Raw genomic sequence first — 20,766 nt, 5'->3', positions numbered from 1 at the left:
TCTTGTTTTAAGAAATTGTTTTGATGCTTCTATCCCTATTGTATGCGGTATTGAGGAATAGAGACTTTCAACGTCTAAAGACACCAAGATTGTTTCTGTTTTAACTGATATACCATCCAGCTTCCTTAGGAGGTCTGGGGTATCTTTTACATAAGAGGGGAGGGAGAGAAGGAAAGGTCTGAGAAAGATATCTACATATTCACCAATATGTTCACTAATACTCCCAATCTCCAAGACTATTGGTCTCCCAGGGGGACTGGTAGGATTTGTATGTATTTTTGGAATTACATAAAAAGTGGGCATTACAGGGTGAGTTGGATTAAGGAATTGAAATTCCTTTACAGAGATGAGACCATCCATCTTAGCATCTTGTAGGATTCTGTTGAGTTTAGATTTCATTGATGTCATGGGGTTTTTTAAGAGTTTTTCATACTGTAATCTATCATTTAATTGTCTCTTTACTTCATTAAGGTAAAAAGACTCATCTAGGAGGACTAAATTACCGCCCTTATCAGCTGGCTTATAAATTACTCCTTTTGCTGTACTTAGTTCTTTTAATGCTTGTCTTTCTTTGAAGCTTAAGTTGTCAGACTGAGTCCAGTCTTCAGGTAGTTTTTCAATTTCTTTCTCAACCGCTTTAACAAACATTGAGACAATGGGAACCTGTGCTAAAGAAGGCATATATGTTGATTTCGGTTGCAGATTAGTTTTTAAATTTCTGCAGCCTTTTACAGATTCCTCCCTATCTTCATTTTCATTCAGGAGGGATTCTAATACCTTTAGTGCTTCATCATCTTTTCTCTGTTCTGATTTATGCTGATGCATAGTATAATGTAGAACTATTTTTCTAGCAAAAAGGTGAAGATCTTTCACTAGTTCAAACTTGTCTAGTTTGTTTGATGGGCAGAAAGTTAGTCCCTTTTTTAAAACCTCAATGTGAGTCAAATTTAACCTAAAAGAAGAGAGATTTATAATTTGTAGATTACTTTCAACCTCTGTTTTTAGTATCCCTGATAGGGTCTCCTTCGTGGTCTCCCCCTATTTCTCATTCCCTGTCATTGATTCTCCCCTCTCCCTCTCTGATTTCGTTGGGGGTATCTTCTCTCTTGTTGACTCATATCCCTTATTCCACCTCCTCTTTCTCCCCCCCCCTCCTCCTATATCTGTGATTTGTAACCCAGAACCTCCATCATTTTTTGACTGTCTTTCAGTATCTGTGTCTACATCAGAAGCATCAGTACCTGAGTCGTAAGAGCCCTTATCAAACCTATAGACATAAACTTTTTTATTTTGGTAGTCTTCCTGATCTCTATGTAGTTTTCTACACTTCCTCACTTTTATTTCTGCTTGTAACCTAGAGATGTGTGTTTTAGTTTCTTCATTTAGTTTTACAAAGTTTGGATCATTCTCAAATTTATTTACAACTTGTAATGCTTGTTCTACATCATCTTTAATTTTATCTAGCCTTTTATAATTTCTCTTAATCAGCATGTCTAAGTTGGTATTAGTCAAAGACTCCTTTAGCTCTGCCTCCCATTGTTCATCGGATAGTGTAAAGGCCATATTTGGTTGTTTCAAAATCAGTCCCAGCCAAACCAAAATATTTTTTCCTTCAATCCCTAGGGGAAAGAGCATTATGGGAATCCCATAATGCTCTTTCCCCTAGGGATTGAAGGAAAAAATATTTTTGTTTAACACACAAGTATATTAGTGTGTTGATAGAATTTCATTTTGGTGTTTGGCTGGGACTGATTTTGAAACAACCAAATATGGCCTTTACACTATCCGATGAACAATGGGAGGCAGAGCTAAAGGAGTCTTTGACTATTACCAACTTAGACAGTAGTGATCTAGAAACAAATGTGTTTAATGCCTTTAAGAAATATAAAGGATGTATAATTAAGCAAGTAAAGCTCAGAGCAGAAAACTCAAGTCTTGTCAACAATGTTGAGAAGAAAATTGTCCCTAGAGGGTTAAGATTATTTCTGGATCCTGGGTTTAATGCAAGAGAAGAAGAAGGTGGCCTAGAGTTTCTAGAAGAATGGAATGGTAAAATATCTGCTTGTGCACTTGATATGATAGACATGCTGATTAAGAGAAATCATAAAAGGCTAGATAAAATTAAAGATGATGTAGAACAAGCATTACAAGTTGTAAATAAATTCGAGAATGATCCAAACTTTGTAAAACTAAATGAAGAAACTAAAACACACATCTCTAGGTTACAAGCAGAAATAAAAGTGAGGAAGTGTAGAAAACTACATAGAGATCAGGAAGACTACCAAAATAAAAAAGTTTATGTCTATAGGTTTGATAAGGGCTCTTACGACTCAGGTACTGATGCTTCTGATGTAGACACAGATACTGAAAGACAGTCAAAAAACGATGGAGGTTCTGGGTTACAAATCACAGATATAGGAGGAGGGGGGGGGGGAAGAGGAGGTGGAATAAGGGATATGAGTCAACAAGAGAGAAGATACCCCCAACGAAATCAGAGAGGGAGAGGGGAGAATCAATGACAGGGAATGAGAAACAGGGTGAGACCATGAAGGAGACCCTATCAGGGATACTAAAAACAGAGGTTGAAAGTAATCTACAAATTATAAATCTCTCTTCTTTTAGGTTAAATTTGACTCACATTGAGGTTTTAAAAAAGGGACTAACTTTCTGCCCATCAAACAAACTAGACAAGTTTGAACTAGTGAAAGATCTTCACCTTTTTGCTAGAAAAATAGTTCTACATTATACTATGCATCAGCATAAATCAGAACAGAGAAAAGATGATGAAACACTAAAGGTATTAGAATCCCTCCTGAATGAAAATGAAGATAGGGAGGAATCTGTAAAAGGCTGCAGAAATTTAAAAACTAATCTGCAACCGAAATCAACATATATGCCTTCTTTAGCACAGGTTCCCATTGTCTCAATGTTTGTTAAAGCGGTTGAGAAAGAAATTGAAAAACTACCTGAAGACTGGACTCAGTCTGACAACTTAAGCTTCAAAGAAAGACAAGCATTAAAAGAACTAAGTACAGCAAAAGGAGTAATTTATAAGCCAGCTGATAAGGGCGGTAATTTAGTCCTCCTAGATGAGTCTTTTTACCTTAATGAAGTAAAGAGACAATTAAATGATAGATTACAGTATGAAAAACTCTTAAAAAACCCCATGACATCAATGAAATCTAAACTCAACAGAATCCTACAAGATGCTAAGATGGATGGTCTCATCTCTGTAAAGGAATTTCAATTCCTTAATCCAACTCACCCTGTAATGCCCACTTTTTATGTAATTCCAAAAATACATACAAATCCTACCAGTCCCCCTGGGAGACCAATAGTCTCGGGGATTGGGAGTATTAGTGAACATATTGGTGAATATGTAGATATCTTTCTCAGACCTTTCCTTCTCTCCCTCCCCTCTTATGTAAAAGATACCCCAGACCTCCTAAGGAAGCTGGATGGTATATCAGTTAAAACAGAAACAATCTTGGTGTCTTTAGACGTTGAAAGTCTCTATTCCTCAATACCGCATACAATAGGGATAGAAGCATCAAAACAATTTCTTAAAACAAGAGGACCAGAGAGTGATAGACATACTGCATTTGTTGTTGATTTGCTACACTTTATTTTGAATAATAATGTCTTCCAATTTGACAATTCTTTCTATAGACAGGTCAGGGGGACAGCCATGGGAGCAGTTTGTGCTCCGACATATGCATGTCTCCACCTGGGAGCATGGGAGTTGGACATATTTGAAAAATATGGTGAGGTGTTTGACTCCCATGTTTCCATGTGGATTAGGTATGTGGATGACATACTCATGCTGTGGGATGGCCCCCTGGCCTGTCTTCAAGAATTTGTCTCTAATCTAAACAAAAATAACCGTAACATTTTTCTAACGTATGCCTCAAGCACTAAAGAACTGCCATTCCTAGATATAGTGATCAAAAAAGAAGGTAATAAAATCTCTACTGAGAATTACTGAAAAACTACAGCAATGAATAGTGTCCTGGAGGCATCAAGCAGTCATCCTGAATCTCTGAAGAAAGGCATACCTTTCAGTCAATTATTGAGATTAAGGAGAAACTGCTCCTCCAGGACAAAATTCGATCATCATGCTGATCAGATGTGTCAAAGATTCATAGAAAGGGGATATTCACGAAAATTGATTAGATATACCCTAAATAAAGTGAGGAAAATGAATAGGGATGACCTCCTGTATTCAAAAAAAGAGAAAAAAGTTGAAAATAACTTAAGGTTTATTACAACTTATAATTGCCAGTGGCACAACATTCGATCCATATTAGCACAGAAATGGCACATTCTAACACTAGATGAAAAAATAGCAGATAAGGTAGGACAATACCCACTGATGACAGCTAAAAAATCACCAAATCTAAAAAACAAACTAGTCAAAAGTAGATTTGTTAGATCACAGACTGAAACCACCTGGCTAAATAAACATCAACAGGTTAAAGGCACCTATCCCTGTGGACAATGTGTCTACTGTCCATATATCCTAAAAAGTAAAACTTTTTGCACCCACACAGGCAAGAATTTTGAAATAAGACACTTTGCAAATTGCAATACAGTAGGGGTTGTCTATCTCCTGCAGTGCTCCTGCCCCCTGTTCTATGTTGGAAAAACGAAAAGAATGTTTAAGGACAAGGTACAGGAGCACAGGGATGACATTCTCTATGAAAGGGATACAAGTGTAGCTCGCCACTTCAAAGAGGTACATAATAGTAGCACTATATCTCTAAAATTTATAGCAATTGATAAAGGGATTAAAAATGGAAGAGGAGGTGATGAGGACAAGTGCCTTCTTAGAAAAGAAGCCAGGTGGACATATACACTAAAAACAATGACTCCTACTGGGCTAAATGAAAGAATAGAATATGCTTCTTTTCTGGGCTGATTACGATAATCATGAATAACAAAACAAAAAATTATTGGTCTAGCTGATACAATTGTTTGGTCAGCAAATAATTACTATCAAGTTAAAGCTAACACTTTTTACTAAAAATTACTGCTCTATCTAAGTTTCCATTTCTCTATGTCTAACCTAGTGTTTTATATGATGGCAATATTTGTATAGCGGAGCACATGATTTCTGTGTCTTTGCGGCAGATTTAAGATGCATTTGTATCAAGTCTAATTCTCCTAGCAATTGGATAGTCTGTATGGAGGCTTGTCTGTGGGAAACCAATTGTAAATGTTTATTTACCGGAAATAAACACACCCCCCTGAAGAAAAAAATCCAATAATAGGTAGGAGATACAGGTGTCAGGTAGTCCTGATGAGGCCCTAGCTTTCGCTGAGCATTGTGGGGCAAAACACGCGTCGACGACAGACACCTATCTACAGCGTACCTAAGTTCGGACGAAGGGTATGAAGAACTATCTGTCACCCGGTGTAGTCAATATCCCTACAAGCTAAGGCAATTTGACATTGAAGTGGAGACAGCAAGCAGCCTGAGGTCGGAAGCACTTGTCCCAACTCGGTATGAAGCTATAGTATCGATATCCGAACTAATCACTGTAGTTCTTGCGGATAAAAGGTGGATCCGGAGGTGGGCACAAACACAGACACCTGGACACTAACGTATTGAGTGCAGACACTCGGACCGCTACTTACCGCTGTTTTGCGGCTACAAAAGTGGAGTCGGAGGTGAGCACTAACACAGATACCCGGACTGTTGCTATATTACAAAAGTCTGGAAGAATGTGTTGAAGCAGATACTCGGACCACTACTTACCGCAATTTCCTGGAAAGCTGCAATTGTCCTGGGTTGTTAATAATAACGGCATCCTGCAACAAAGTATCATCTATCCATGCTAGCCATAGAGGACGCATTTACCTCGGAGTTCTAGCATGCAAGTTTCATCGACAAAGATTATGTTTTAAAGCAAAGAATGAGCCCTGAAAAATGTCTTTCTTAAAGTTTCCTTACACCTGGAACCTGGGCCCAGGCAGAAACGGACTCTTTTGAAATATCTTGTCCCTTTCTATCGTTTCAATCACAAGGAGGACACTTTATACAGGTCGTATATATGATAAAAAGTTATCCCACATGATTATTAGCTATTTCCCTTTGTTGATTTACAGGTCCAATGTACATGTTGCAACTATATTAGCTGTTTTAGCAATACATTACGATAATGATTATCCCACTGCAGTGGTAGTAATATATTTGCTTATACCATGACAAATTGCAATAACTTTTCAGTATGTTTGTTACTATGTAAATAAATTTGCCGCTAACCGGAACTTATGTGCATCCGCTTTTTTGTTTCTTGGACGCTTTCAGTCAAACACCTACTAGAGTAAAATGAAGCTCTATAGAGTGCTGCAATCCCCCATCTTTACACAGTATCTCATATAGCTCTACTGTGGCTTCTCTTCTTCTAACTCCTTTTGTAACTATAAATGTTTTTGGGGGTCTGCACCTGATCTAAGAACGGATAATAGCCGCTTGGATCCTAAATAAACAAAATATAATTACTGTTAAACACCTTGGTCTGTCTAAACAAGAAGGTGTCAGTATTCCTCTCCCAATACTTGCTTTGTAAATTATATATATATATATATATATATATATATATAGTCACGTTGATTGGAGTAGCCGTGTTAGTCCAGAGATTTAGATATCAAAATAACAAGAGTATTGCATTGAGCAATGATACTTTTTTATTGGACTAACTATACATTTATAAGAGGACAAGCATTCAGAAGAGTGTCTTTCTTTTTCAAGTCTGAAGCAATACAGACCAATTTGATGGAATTTACATATTATATCTTAAAACACAGGCTAAAAAGACAAAGTGTTATAGAGGTCTGCATGCAGGGGGAGGAGGGGGTGTCATGATGGGGGCTTAGGAGACAGGCCAATAGTGTCAGTAAAAGATAACAGGCAGGGGAAATATATGGTTTTTTAACCCATTTACAAAATTTTTGTAATGTACTTTCATATACTGTAGTCAATTACATTGTATATTCCACACTCTCTATGCATAGATACACAGGTAAGCCTATGTCAACACTTTTGTCATTATTATTATTCCCCTTTTTTTTCTTTCTTTCCTTTCTCCTTTTTTTACTATCTTATATTCCCCTGTATACCTAATTTCCCATCTTTATTCATATTGATTCTATGTTGATATATAACTTTATGTCAGTATATGCTTTGTGTATAACCATATATTTCCCCTGCCTGTTATCTTTTACTAACAATATCTGCCTGTCTACTAAATCCCCATCATGATTTTTATGACACCCCCTCCTCCCCCTGCATTCAGACCTCTGTAACACTTTGTCTTTTTAGCCTGTGTTTTAAGATATAATCTGTAAATTCCTTCAAATTAATCAGTATTGTTTCAGACTTGAAAAAGGAAGACACTCTTCCGAAAGCTTGTCATCTTATAAATTAATGTGTAGTTTTATATATATATATATATATATATATATATATATATATATATATATATATATATATATATATATATATAAAAATGCACTCTCTGGATTTAAAAGATTCAAAATAGCTTTACTGTGTGACATTTCAAGGCTTTCACTGCTTCCTCAGACGAGGGCTTTCTATTTGAAAACAATTTTTCTCCAACATTGGTGTGTCCGGTCCACGGCGTCATCCTTACTTGTGGAATATTCTCTGCCCCAACAGGAAATGGCAAAGAGTCCCAGCAAAGCTGGTCACATGATCCCTCCTAGGCTCCGCCCACCCCAGTCATTCTCTTTGCCGTTGCACAGGCAACATCTCCACGGAGATGGTTAAGAGTTTTTTGGTGTTTAAATGTAGTTTTATTCTTCTATCAAGTGTTTGTTATTTTAAAATAGTGCTGGTATGTACTATTTACTCTGAAACAGAAAAGGATGAAGATTTCTGTTTGTAAGAGGAAGATGATTTTAGCAGACAGTAACTAAAATCGATTGCTGTTTCCACACAGGACTGTTGAGATGAAGTAACTTCAGTTGGGGGAAACAGTTAGCAGACTTTTCTGCTTAAGGTATGACTAGCCATATTTCTAACAAGACCATGTAATGCTGGAAGGCTGTCATTTCGCCTCATGGGGACCGGTAAGCCATTTTCTTAGTTAAACATAAAAGAATAAAGGGCTTCAAAAAGGGCTTAAAAACTGGTAGACATTTTTCTGGGCTAAAACGATTGCTTTACTAGGCATATTATGCAGATTCAAACTAATTATTGGTATATATAATCTTGGGGAACGTTTACAAAAACGTAAGGCACTGTGTTGGACACCTTTTTCAGATGGGGGCCTTTCTAGTTATAGACAGAGCCTCATTTTCGCGCCATTAATGCGCAGTTGTTTTTGGAGAGCAAGGCATGCAGATGCATGTGTCAGGAGCTAAGAATCACTGAAAAAGCTTATAGAAGGCGTCATTTGGTATCGTATTCCCCTCTGGGCTTGGTTGGGTCTCAGCAAAGCATATAGCTGGGACTGTATAGGGGTTAAATGTAAAAACGGCTCCGGTTCCGTTAATTTAAGGGTTAAAGCTATGAAATTTGGTGTGCAATACTTTGAATGCTTTAAGACACTGTGGTGAAATTTTGGTGAATTTTGAACAATTCCTTCATACTTTTTCACATATTCAGTAATAAAGTGTTTTCAGTTTGAAATTTAAAGTGACAGTAACGGTTTTATTTTAAAACGTTTTTTGTGCTTTGTTGACAAGTTTAAGCCTGTTTAACATGTCTGTACCATCAGATAAGCTATGTTCTTTATGTATGAAAGCCAATGTGTCTCCCCATTTAAATTTATGTGATAATTGTGCCATAGTGTCCAAACAAAGTAAGGACAGTAATGCCACAGATAATGATATTGCCCAAGATGATTCCTCAAATGAGGGGAGTAAACATGATACTACATCATCCCCTACGGTGTCTACACCAGTTATGCCCACACAGGAGGCCCCTAGTACATCTAGTGCGCCAATACTTATTACCATGCAACAATTAACGGCTGTAATGGATAACTCCATAGCAAATCTTTTATACAAAATGCCTACTTATCAGAGAAAGCGCGATTGCTCTGTTTTAAACACTGAAGAGCAAGAGGACGCTGATGATAACTGTTCTGACATACCCTCACACCAATCTCAAGGGGCCATGAGGGAGGTTTTGTCTGATGGAGAAATTTCAGATTCAGGAAAAATTTCTCATCAAGCTGAACCTGATGTTGTGACATTTAAATTTAAATTAGAACATCTCCGCGCACTGCTTAAGGAGGTGTTATCTACCCTGGATGATTGTGACAATTTGGTCATTCCAGAGAAATTATGTAAGATGGACAAGTTCCTAGAGGTTCCGGTGCCCCCCGACGCTTTTCCTATACCCAAGCGGGTGGCGGACATAGTAAATAAAGAGTGGGAAAGGCCCGGCATACCTTTTGTTCCCCCCCCCCTATATTTAAGAAATTATTTCCTATAGTCGACCCCAGAAAGGACTTATGGCAGACAGTCCCCAAGGTTGAGGGGGCGGTTTCTACTCTAAACAAACGCACTACTATTCCTATCGAAGATAGTTGTGCTTTCAAAGATCCTATGGATAAGAAATTAGAGGGTTTGCTTAAAAAGATTTTTGTACAGCAAGGTTACCTTCTACAACCAATTTCATGCATTGTTCCTGTCACTACGGCAGCGTGTTTCTGGTTCGAGGAACTAGAAAAATCGCTCAGTAAAGAATCTTCGTATGAGGAGGTTATGGACAGAGTTCAAGCACTTAAATTGGCTAACTCTTTTGTTTTAGATGCCGCTTTGCAATTAGCTAGATTAGCGGCGAAAAATTCAGGGTTTGCTATCGTGGCGCGCAGATCGCTTTGGCTAAAGTCTTGGTCAGCGGATGTGTCTTCCAAGACAAAATTGCTTAACATTCCTTTCAAAGGTAAAACATTATTTGGACCTGATTTGAAAGAGATTATTTCAGACATCACTGGGGGAAAGGACCACGCCCTCCCACAGGATAGGTCTTTTAAGGCTAAAAATAAGCCTAATTTTCGTCCCTTTCGCAGAAACGGACCAGTCTCTAATTCTGTATCCTCTAAGCAAGAGGGTAATACTTCACAACCCAAACCAGCCTGGAAACCAATGCAAGGCTGGAACAAGGGTAAGCAGACCAAGAAGCCTACCACTTCTACCAAAACAGCATGAAGGGATAGCCCCCGATCCGGGATCGGATCTAGTGGGGGGCAGACTTTCTCTCTTTGCTCAGGCTTGGGCAAGAGATGTTCAGGATCCTTGGGCGCTAGAAATAGTTTCTCAAGGTTATCTCCTGGAATTCAAGGAACTACCCCCAAGGGGAAGGTTCCACAGGTCTCAATTATCTTCAAACCAAATAAAGAGACAGGCATTCTTACATTGTGTAGAAGACCTGTTAAAGATGGGAGTGATACATCCAGTTCCAATAAGAGAACAAGGAATGGGATTTTATTCCAATCTGTTCATAGTTCCCAAAAAAGAGGGAACATTCAGACCAATTTTGGATCTAAAGATCCTAAACAAATTTCTCAGGGTACCATCGTTCAAAATGGTAACTATTCGAACGATCCTACCTACTATCCAGGAAAATCAATTTATGACTACCGTGGATTTAAAGGATGCGTACCTACATATTCCTATCCACAAGGAACATCATCAGTTCCTAAGGTTCGCTTTTCTGGACAAGCATTACCAGTTTGTGGCACTTCCATTCGGATTAGCCACTGCTCCAAGGATTTTCACAAAGGTACTAGGGTCCCTTCTAGCGGTTCTAAGACCAAGGGGCATTGCAGTAGTACCTTACTTGGACGACATCCTGATTCAAGCGTCGTCCCTGTCAAAAGCAAAGGCTCATACGGACATCGTCCTAGCCTTTCTCAGATCTCACGGATGGAAGGTGAACAAAGAAAAAAGTTCTCTGTCCCCGTCAACAAGAGTTCCCTTCTTGGGAACAATAACAGATTCCTTAGAAATGAGGATTTTTCTGACAGAGGTCAGAAAATCAAAACTTCTAAGCTCTTGTCAAGTACTTCATTCTGTTCCTCGTCCTTCCATAGCGCAGTGCATGGAAGTAATAGGATTGATGGTTGCAACAATGGACATAGTTCCTTTTGCACGAATTCATCTAAGACCATTACAACTGTGCATGCTCAGACAGTGGAATGGGGATTATACAGACTTGTCTCCGATGATTCAAGTAGATCAAAAGACCAGAGATTCACTCCATTGGTGGCTGACCCTGGACAATCTGTCACAGGGAATGAGCTTCCGCAGACCAGAGTGGGTCATTGTCACGACCGACGCCAGCCTAGTGGGCTGGGGCGCGGTCTGGGAATCCCTGTAAGCTCAGGGTCTATGGTCTCGGGAAGAGTCTCTTCTCCCGATAAACATTCTGGAACTGAGAGCGATATTCAATGCTCTCAGAGCTTGGCCTCAACTAGCAAAGGCCAAATTCATAAGGTTTCAGTCAGACAACATGACGACCGTTGCATATATCAATCATCAGGGGGGAACAAGGAGTTCCCTGGCGATGAAAGAAGTGACCAAGATAATTCAATGGGCGGAGGATCACTCCTGCCACTTGTCTGCGATCCAGATCCCAGGAGTGGAAAATTGGGAAGCAGATTTTCTGAGTCGTCAGACATTCCATCCGGGGGAGTGGGAACTCCATCTGGAAATCTTTGCCCAAATAACTCAATTATGGGGCATTCCAGACATGGATCTGATGGCGTCTCGTCAGAACTTCAAGGTTCCTTGCTACGGGTCCAGATCCAGGGATCCCAAGGCGACTCTAGTAGATGCACTAGTAGTACCTTGGACCTTCAACCTAGCTTATGTATTCCCACCGTTTCCTCTCATCCCCAGGCTGGTAGCCAGGATCAATCAGGAGAGGGCCTTGGTGATCTTGATAGCTCCTGCGTGGCCACGCAGGACTTGGTATGCAGACCTGGTGAATATGTCATCGGCTCCACCATGGAAGCTACCTTTGAGACAGGACCTTCTTGTTCAGGGTCCATTCGAACATCCGAATCTGGTTTCCCTCCAACTGACGGCTTGGAGATTGAACGCTTGATTTTATCAAAGCGTGGGTTTTCAGATTCTGTAATAGATACTCTGATTCAGGCTAGAAAGCCTGTAACTAGAAAAATTTACCATAAAATATGGAAAAAATATATCTGTTGGTGTGAATCTAAAGGATTCCCATGGAACAAGATAAAAATTCCTAAGATTCTATCCTTTCTACAAGAAGGTTTGGAGAAAGGATTATCTGCAAGTTCTCTGAAGGGACAGATCTCTGCTTTATCTGTTTTACTTCACAAAAGACTGGCAGCTGTGCCAGATGTTCAAGCATTTGTTCAGGCTCTGGTTAGGATCAAGCCTGTTTACAGACCTTTGACTCCTCCCTGGAGTCTAAATCTAGTTCTTTCAGTTCTTCAAGGGGTTCCGTTTGAACCTTTACATTCCGTAGATATTAAGTTATTATCTTGGAAAGTTTTTGTTTTTGGTTGCAATTTCTTCTGCTAGAAAAGTTTCAGAGTTATCTGCTCTGCAGTGTTCTCCGCCCTATCTGGTGTTCCATGCAGATAAGGTGGTTTTGCGTACTAAGCCTGGTTTTCTTCCGAAAGTTTTTTCCAACAAAAATATTAACCAGGAGATAGTTGTACCTTCTTTGTGTCCGAATCCAGTTTCAAAGAAGGAACGTTTGTTACACAATTTGGACGTAGTCCGTGCTCTAAAATTCTATTTAGAGGCTACTAAAGATTTCAGACAAACATCTTCCTTGTTTGTTGTTTATTCTGGTAAAAGGAGAGGTCAAAAAGCGACTTCTACCTCTCTTTCCTTTTGGCTTAAAAGCATTATCCGATTGGCTTATGAGACTGCCAGACGGCAGCCTCCTGAAAGAATCACAGCTCACTCCACTAGGGCTGTGGCTTCCACATGGGCCTTCAAGAACGAGGCTTCTGTTGACCAGATATGTAAGGCAGCGACTTGGTCTTCACTGCACACTTTTGCCAAATTTTACAAATTTGATACTTTTGCTTCTTCGGAGGCTATTTTTGGGAGAAAGGTTTTGCAAGCCGTGGTGCCTTCCATTTAGGTGACCTGATTTGCTCCCTCCCTTCATCCGTGTCCTAAAGCTTTGGTATTGGTTCCCACAAGTAAGGATGACGCCGTGGACCGGACACACCAATGTTGGAGAAAACAGAATTTATGCTTACCAGATAAATTACTTTCTCCAACGGTGTGTCCGGTCCACGGCCCGCCCTGGTTTTTTAATCAGGTCTGATGAATTATTTTCTCTAACTACAGTCACCACGGTATCATATGGTTTCTCCTATATATATTTCCTCCTATCCGTCGGTCGAATGACTGGGGTGGGCGGAGCCTAGGAGGGATCATGTGACCAGCTTTGCTGGGACTCTTTGCCATTTCCTGTTGGGGAAGAGAATATCCCACAAGTAAGGATGACACCGTGGACCGGACACACCGTTGGAGAAAGTAATTTATCAGGTTAGCATAAATACTGTTATTTTCTACAAATCAGCTTGACAGCGATGGGCACTTGTTTTGCGCCCAGCTACACGAAACCCATATGTGGGTTATGGGAGGAGCTCTAAATTTGGAATAAAAACCCATACCAGAGAATATAGTAATATTGTGAAGATACATAGACAATATTATTCTCATCTGGGATGGGAGTGACATTGACCATGAGAACTTTTTTCACCCTCAGCAATGACAGCACATTTAACATGTCCTTTAAGACTTAGGCTTATTTCATGATAACTAAAAAATCTTGACCAGACTTTTCAAAAAAGGCACTGGAAGTAATGAGTATTTTCATGCCAAGAGTAACCATAATCCCCAATGGAATAGGAACATCCCATATGGACAGCTCCTGTGAATTTGTAGAAACTGTTTCAGATATAAAGACATTGAAAAAGAAGCAGGTGAACTTAAAGATACAGTTCTCCAGAAAGAGTATCACCCACATTTATTGTAATAAGCTTATAATAAATACATTTAGATAAAAATAATCTTCCTACAAACAAAAAGTAAGAAAAAAAAATGTGATTAGAAGACCCAAGTTTCATTACCATATGCAATGAGGGGGCCACTAACATTAAAGGAGCATCAAAAAACACTGGTACATTGTAGAAAAAGGTGAACTTCTAACAGACATCACAAGCAAGGGCCCCAAGTAATTTTCATAAAAATAAAAATCTAAGCCGCTCGGGCTCCTTCCATTCTGGCTGCTAGGCCCGGCTTCCTGCTGTACATCAGAGCTCCCCTGATCTCCTCCTTGCACAGATCCCCTCCCAGCCATGGCCCTGTGATCCAGCACATGGTAGCCGCAGCAGCCATGCAAAGCCCCCCATCCATCCGTCACCCCCAGCCCCCCGGCACTGATACATGCTCTGTGCCCCCTTCGCATTAGTCTGACATTACACTCTCCGCCATGTGCATGGTGCACTGCATCTGCCTGGCATTTGTCAAGTTCCACGTCAAGGTCGCACAGAGCATTGAAGATCACCACCAAGAAGTTATTGCTTTCTGCCACGAAAATTGTTTCCATGGCTTGGTCACATACGACTCTGATTACGCACTGTGCAACATCCCGTATTACTTCAGTGCTCTTACCCTAAAACTGAGCCACAATGGAAAGAGTCTTATGACCAGTCAGTATCTGATGCATGAAATTCCAAGCAACTAGACCTCAATCCAAACAGATTCCCCATTTATGCTGCTCTTTTAGGTAATCATATCTTGCCTGATAAAGATTTAGCTGCCTTCCATTGGAGTTTACTTAGTCGAGAACACACACTGGCATCATTGAAGGTTCGTGCCCATCAGCTAGTTTTACCGCCCTACGATGTGGTCATCAAAGCTGTCGCTGACTACGTTCGCAACATTCAAGACACCAATGATTTGGATGCCATTGCTAAAGATGTTTTCCAGCACTCTCACAGTCCAGAACAGAACAGACGAAGTTTCAAGATTCAAAAGAGCAGTTGCCTATTACAGAGCAACCAACAAACCATTGTCATATCCACCAGCTCTTTACCTAGCCAGACCAAATCAGAGCGGGACTCCTGGTTTTATGCTGCCTTACTTTTCTCCAACCACAGGGCTCTGTGCAAACCAAACCCATGACCCAGCACATGTCCATCCAAAGTGGCGCCTCAGGAATGGGTGCATATCCATACAACCTCTCTGAATCTGCAGTCAACACAAATCCCTCTGGTGGTAAAACTGTGTCAGAGCAAAACAACTACAGTAACATTAACCCGGCACATAGCAGGAGCTCAAACCATGTGGATTCCACTTATTTCCCAGCATCCTCACCTTCTTCCTGCTCAGACAATGATGATAGCAATGTTGAAACGGCCAATCACGTCAGTGGAAACAAACCTGGTTGGGATAAAAAAAAAGAAAACCCAGCAAAGACAACAAGAGAGAGGCTGGAGACCAAAACAAAACAGAAAATTACCCTCCTGCCTAATCAGGTAATAAGAAAGCAGATAAAAAAGGCAACCAGGCCAGGAATATGCAGATCCCATGCTGTCAATGCTAACTAGGAACCACATGGATATCACAACCGCTTCCCTGCCTCCTGTGGCCCCAGAGATCCTGAGAGTGGCGGAACATTGGCACAAGAAGGGGTTAATGTATCCCTACATCTTTCATGTCCTAACAAAGGGAAAAATTAAAATTCCAGTTACAATTGATGAAGACAAAGTAAACAAGGATCTGCCCTCCACCACGTTGATGTACAGACCAATTCATCAGTACGTCTATGGCATCTTGTTTAGCTTGGCAGAAAGCAGAAAGAAATCTGAATGACTTGCATTCCAAAAGAACCGAATGCCCCCAGAATATTTTCCAGTTATCATAAAAGAATGGGCAGCCAGCCTACAAAGGGAAATCTCCTCAGACACCAGAACTGGTGGAAGCTCTGTTATTCTGAGAATGGACGTGCCCCAACCTAAAGAAGTTGTGGTTGGGTAAAGCTGTAGAGGACAAGAACAGGTGGAGGAGAGATTTCCTGGCTTGCATAAGATCCAACACCCCAACAATGCTTAATCCGGCTAATGTACCCACCCACCTCATAGTGTTGTGCTGGGTATTAAGGTATATGGTCCAGTGTCCAGTGTCCAGGAATCCGAATTCTGCGCTGTCAAGAGCTTGATGCTTTCCTGGCACAGGTTCTCTCCTCAAAACTGTATGAACCTGATCAGCTGTAGGAGCTTAAGAACGATAACTTGGATCCCAGGGGAATTCAGCTATCTGCCCTGTTCATAAGTGGGGTGGACATGGCGCTCCTGGCAACGACGCCTGTGGGCAACCAATCCCATGGGAGCACTGCTGTCTGTGGATGTATTTTGATGGAAAACTTTTTTAGATCAAGCTCATTAACCCTTTGAGTGCTAAGCACTTTCCCACCTGGGTGCTAAGCTTATTAGAGGGGGGTTTTTTGTTTGTTTTTTTAAATATATATTTTTTTAACTTTTTTTTTAAGATCCCCAAGACTTACACCATTGGAAAGGTTAGGCGATTACCTTTCCAACAGTGGATCTTAGGGGTCTGCTTAGATGCCGGCGATACAGGCTTCTAAGCAGCATGCTCCCTTTCCCTATACTTGTCATTGTGATTTTTTAATAAAGTTGTGCGGTGACATCATCACATCATTGTGCTTGATGTCACTGCACAAAACGTGAAGCCCTGGCAATGCCTGTCACTATATAGGCCCGATCACTGGTGTAGAAGCAGGTGGGAGCCCCAGATCTCCCTCAAGTTGGATCTGAGCCGTCGTTAGCACCTGACTGAGACAATTTGCAATGGCTCAGAGCCATCTTAGCACTCAAGGGGTTAAAGCTAAAAAGGAAGAAAGGCCTCACTCATTGACCTTTGTGATGGTCAGAGCGAACAGGTGGCCAAGGTAGAAAAGATGCGTCAGAGCATCCTGGAAGGGCTGCACTTTGCCAGGCAGAACCATCCTATGCCGTTCCCACCCACCCCATGCCCTATCCAGCTGCTATGTATCCTCGTCTTCTGAAACTCTTGGGAGTGAAGAGGTTATTCCAAGGGTCATAACTATAGGGATTGCAGGTTCTCCAGGGGGGCCGTCTTCCATGGATTACACTCATATTGATTGCGTGGGCACTGATAGATTTCTAATCTAATTTAGCTAATGTAATGCTCCTCTGTCTTGTATCCTCTGTCTGTTGCTCACATAGAGCAGGGTTTATGTAGCTCTCCTACAAATACAGCTGGGAAAAGGCACCAGGCATTAATTTTAGCTTAAGAAGTCAAGCCCCTCCTACCTTCTCCAGCTGTCTTGCATTTAACCCCTTTGCTGTCACTAAAGACTTAAATGGCAGCCAAATTAAGGTTCAATATATATTTATATATATATATATATATATATATATATATATATATATATATATATCAAGAAACAAAGTGAAGCACTCACTGGACTTCAGATATCAAAGTGAAATATTTATGTAGTGACGTTTCGGGACCTCAAACGTCCCTTCTTCTGACAATCAGAGTGTACAAATGATCAAACTTATAAAGGCCTGTGGCCCCCTCCCCCAATCCGGTCACCAATCTCTGGAGACCGTGTGCAAACAGTAAGGGGCTAAACCATTTTGGTAGCCCAAACAAAACATAACATAGAGTTGTACATGAAAATGGCCTTAATCAAATGGTAAATGTGCATATCAAATTGTGTAGTGCAGTGTTAATTTTGACGGCAAATTTCGATTTAGTCTTAGTTTTAGTCTTTTGACTAAAATACTATTTTAGTTTTAGTCTTATTTTAGTCATCTGAATTGTTTCAGTTTTAGTCTAGTTTTAGTCGACTAAAATCTAAGGGGTTTAGTTAAAGTGTAATGCATTATTTAAGCATTTCTCTATAATTTGCATCTGTTAACTGTTATTATTTATGCTATTAAGGTTTAAACATGCAATACAGACACAGATTTAGCCGTTGTGATATATAACATCTTTATTAAACTTAAAATTAAATAAAACCAAGTTTCATTAACAAGCAGAAGTGCGACTTTAAAATATAAAAAAACAAAACTGTAAACTGTATTGGCAGTAACGCCATTGCACATATTACCCAATATAAAAACTTTAACAGTTCTCTGTTAATAATTAAAACAAGTATCAAGTAACTCAACACAACAAAAAGTTTCTGCAGCTAGCATAGGCACAGCATAACTTAAACCCATACTTGTCGGTTATGCTTATTTCTATAGGAAGAATCAATTAATTGTTCACAGATTCGAACATTTTTCGGCAATATTAGCACTGCTCTAGAACTTCCAAGCTCATTATATACTCCTGGAGTAAAGTTTTATTAACCTGTTTTTATTTATGGTATTAAGGTTTGAACATGCAATACAGATTTAACAGATTTAACTGTTGTGGTATATAACATGTCTTTATTTATCTTAAAATGTAATAAAATTACGTTTCATAAATGTTACAAAAGAGCAGTAATTAGATATGGCGAAGACACTGTTGCAGAAGGAGGCCAGATGGATACATGAGCTGGGGATTCTGGCTCCCAGAGGTCTTAATGTTCAATCTGGATGGCAAGTCTTTCTCTGATGAATGTTCTGTCCATGAAATAGGAACACATGGTGTTCCTTGATAGTCCTCGTCCACATCTTAATATGAGAGTAAATGATTCTATTATGGTATGCCCAGCGGTTTGATTGGTCAATCCGCTATCATAGTCATCTATCATCACCCATTTAGCTGGATAATAGAGAGGTCTCTCCTAGGTTATGACACTGTCGGTTCCATTCACTGAGGAACCCAGTGTACAACCAGTTCTGCTGGGGGGAGATTTGTTTTTATTATGAGCCTCTTTAGTCTCTTTTTATTATGTCTAATTTGTCTTATGTGTAGTTTTTGATTTACACAACACTCACATTTTTTCTTGTTGCACATAGTGTTTGAGATTCATCTTCTCCGCTCCCGTGCTGGTTATGAGACGGGTCCCTGTTTCCAGATTAGATTCGGACATGGGAAGCTGGTGGCGGCCCATAGAACTCTGAGGTCACTATTACTATTTTTTCCAAATAGAGGCTGGTGAAGATTTTCCCTCAGTTCTTTAGGTTGTGGGTTTTTATGTATAATGTTTATTTTTGTTTTGTCTGATCACCACTGTCTTTGATATATGAGGCATTGCAGGATGTTTACATGGACCAGTCGGATGAGTCTGTGATTTGGTTGGAGTCCTGCAAGATGGTGGGTATTCCCTTATACTGGACGTAGACCTCTGGTGCTTATGGCTACCTGTGTAGTTTTTTCTTTTTAGCGTATTGTTTTTGTGCTTATGTGTACTTCTAGAGTAGCAGTGACAGCTTATACTTTTAGAGTAGTGTGTATTGTTCAGATTGGCTGATATGGCCTTACCTGTGGCTCTCACTATAAACCATTATTATAGACATGATGTTGATGCTCCCAACCTATAGGAGAGGGGGTGCGCCCCTGCTGCTCCTATGGGGGTGTGTGGGAGGGGTTTTGGTTGGCTACTGGTGTAAACTGCTCTAGCCATTTTAGTTTCGCTTTTGGGCTGTGTGGTTGCTCTATACAGCCCTTACATTGGCTTTATATAGTCGTTTCTCATGTCGGTTTGAGGGGGTGATTCTTGGGCCGGATGAGTTTATGTAGAGCACACGGTCCTACGGATTGACTTGCAGTTTGATGTATCATATCACACTGCCTACTCTGGGGCTTGTATTATGGTAGTATACATTTGCTGGGCAGGCAATCTGGTCCGTTGTGCCTGTTGACCACTGATATCCTATGATCTGACAGGTATGGTGTTTACACTGGGGCAGACGGTTGTATGACATTGGGGTCTCGCTTACCTAGACTCCAAACCAATATGAGAGGGGGTGTGCCCCTGAGGCTCCTACAAGGTTACGGGGGATGGGTTTCTATCATTGTGGGTGGAATCAGCTGGTGCCGGTATGGCTTTGTCTCTGGCGTGACAGAGAGGGTAATCGGATCACCGGGTATTCTGTATTGTATGCTTTATATAGTATGAATACTAGCTGACATTGGGTGCGGGAAGCTTAGTGTTGCGTGCTGGGACAATGGCCAGTTTGGCTATCACTATGCACATTAGGTGTGTTAAGTAATGCTGTCGGAGTGACGTAACTGATACTGGGAGTGTTCTCCTGGATGGTTTACTTCAGTTGCCATGACAATGTCTGACAACGGATTACCTAAGATGTGGGCAGTGATGGAGGTTGTCCAGTGGAACCACTACCAACATGGATTGTTCCATTAACATACAAACCGGGGCATAGACCGGCTGGGGAAGCAGGAGAATTGTGGGATCTCTGAACACTTATTATTTTTAGAGACACTGTATTGAAATATCACACTACACGATTTGATATGCACATTTGCCATTTGATTGTTTAAGGCCATTTTCATGTACAATTCTATGTTATAAGTTTTGTTTGGGCTACCAAAAAGGTTCAGCCCCTTACTGTTTGCACACGGTCTCCAGAGATTGATGACTGGATTGGGGGAGGGGCTCACATGCCTTTATAAGTTTGTTCATGATTGTCAGAAGAAGGGACATTTGAGGCCCCAAAACGTCACTAAATAAATATTTCACTTTGATATCTAAAGTTTAGTGAGTGCTTCACTTTGTTTCTTGCTGTATACTCCTCAAGAGCACCCTGGCAGTTGCAGGACGGTGGTGAGAGTGCA

General features: G+C 40.4%; 1 pseudogene; it reads left to right on the top strand.

The window, feature by feature from the left end:
- The first annotated feature begins 1,769 nt into the window (after positions 1 to 1,769).
- On the top strand, positions 1,770 to 17,109 carry LOC128652250 (constitutive coactivator of PPAR-gamma-like protein 1 homolog; annotated as a pseudogene).
- Positions 17,110 to 20,766: the final 3,657 nt, after the last annotated feature.

The sequence above is a fragment of the Bombina bombina genome, chromosome 3 (assembly GCF_027579735.1).
Source record: "Bombina bombina isolate aBomBom1 chromosome 3, aBomBom1.pri, whole genome shotgun sequence".
In the NCBI taxonomy this organism is placed as follows: domain Eukaryota; kingdom Metazoa; phylum Chordata; class Amphibia; order Anura; family Bombinatoridae; genus Bombina; species Bombina bombina.
This window is presented reverse-complemented; position numbering and strand designations above follow the sequence as displayed.